Source organism: Herpailurus yagouaroundi, unplaced genomic scaffold (genome assembly GCF_014898765.1).
Source record: "Herpailurus yagouaroundi ecotype Mexico unplaced genomic scaffold, PumYag 248, whole genome shotgun sequence".
Lineage (NCBI taxonomy): Eukaryota > Metazoa > Chordata > Mammalia > Carnivora > Felidae > Herpailurus > Herpailurus yagouaroundi.
This window is the reverse complement of record NW_024412465.1, coordinates 5,273,143-5,274,383: the sequence shown is the minus strand read 5'-3', so window position 1 is coordinate 5,274,383 and position 1,241 is coordinate 5,273,143. Positions and strand designations below refer to the sequence as shown.

At 65.5% G+C, this 1,241-nt stretch overlaps 1 protein-coding gene across 2 annotated transcripts in view; it reads right to left on the bottom strand.

Moving 5' to 3' along the window:
- Positions 1-1,241, bottom strand: part of ZBED1 (zinc finger BED-type containing 1) — a 15,628-nt gene that overhangs the window by 13,375 nt on the left and 1,012 nt on the right. The gene's annotated exons all lie outside the window — the stretch shown is intronic.

The following is a 1,241-nucleotide window of genomic DNA, read 5'->3' as shown; positions in this document are numbered from 1 at the left end:
CTGCCCGGACTCCGCCCCAATCCTGGACCCCTCCCCAGACTCTTGCCCCCCTTCCGAGACTCCTCCCTCACCCGACCCTGATGCCTCCCCGACTCCGCCTCCGGACCCCCTCCCCAAACACCCTGCCTGACGCTGCCCGGACCCTGGACCCCTTCCCTGGAAACTCCACCGCTACCCCGACCCCTCCCTTGATCCTGCGACCCCGACCAGATCCCGGACCCCAGCCGGGGACCCCTTCCTGGCCTTGCCCGACTCTGCCCAGGGGCCCTGCGTCTGTCACTTGCTAGGGACCCAGCCCGGATGCTAGACCAGAGATCCCCATCCGGACCCCCAACCCCTACCCAGTGACTGCCTAGCAGGCCCCAGACCCCCGACCCGAACCCCACCCAGATGCCAGACCCCACGAGGGGACCGTACCCATGGGCCTCTCCCGGACCAGGGTCCCCACACACCAGACCCTGGCCCAGGAGCCCCCGGTGGAGCCTTGCACAGGGCCCCCGCCTGAACCCCAGATCCGGGACTAGGACCCCTGCCCGGGACTTCCTTCCAGATCCCGCCTGGACCCGGGTCACCCACCTAGGGACCCTGCCCAGAGGTAGGATTAGAGAGCCCACCCAGACAGCACCACCCACCCTACCCCAGCCCGGGGCCCATGCCCAGGCCAGAGATCTCTCCCAGAACCTGTAAGTCCTGCCCGGGGACCCCTTCCAGATCCTGGGACCCTGCCCCCACCCAGCACTCGTCCACAGGGCAAAACCCTACATGGACATCCACACGAATGAATCCCTGCCCAGACCTCGCACTCCCCCATCCAGGCCCCCACTCAAATCAGGGACCCTCACCCAGACCCCCACCAGACCACAAAAGTCCTGTGAGGACCCCCGCAGGTCCCCACCCAGACTCCCGCAGGGACCCCCAGCAGACCCCACTGGAATCACACATCGTGGCTGGGGACTCCCTATGCTGCCTCTGGTCACAGTCCTGCCTGGACCCCTCTGAGCCCCCCCCCCCCAGACCCATGTTGGGATCACTGGAGTTTCACTGAGACTCCCCCACAGACCCCCTACCCAGAACCCCACCACCACGATGGACCCGGCTACCCCACAAGGACCTCAATACCTGCCAGAAACCAAGACCCCCACTCACATTGCCCTCAATGCCAACAGCCACCTGAATGCAGATTAGAATCTCTTTCACACACACACACACACACACACACACACACACACACACACACACAC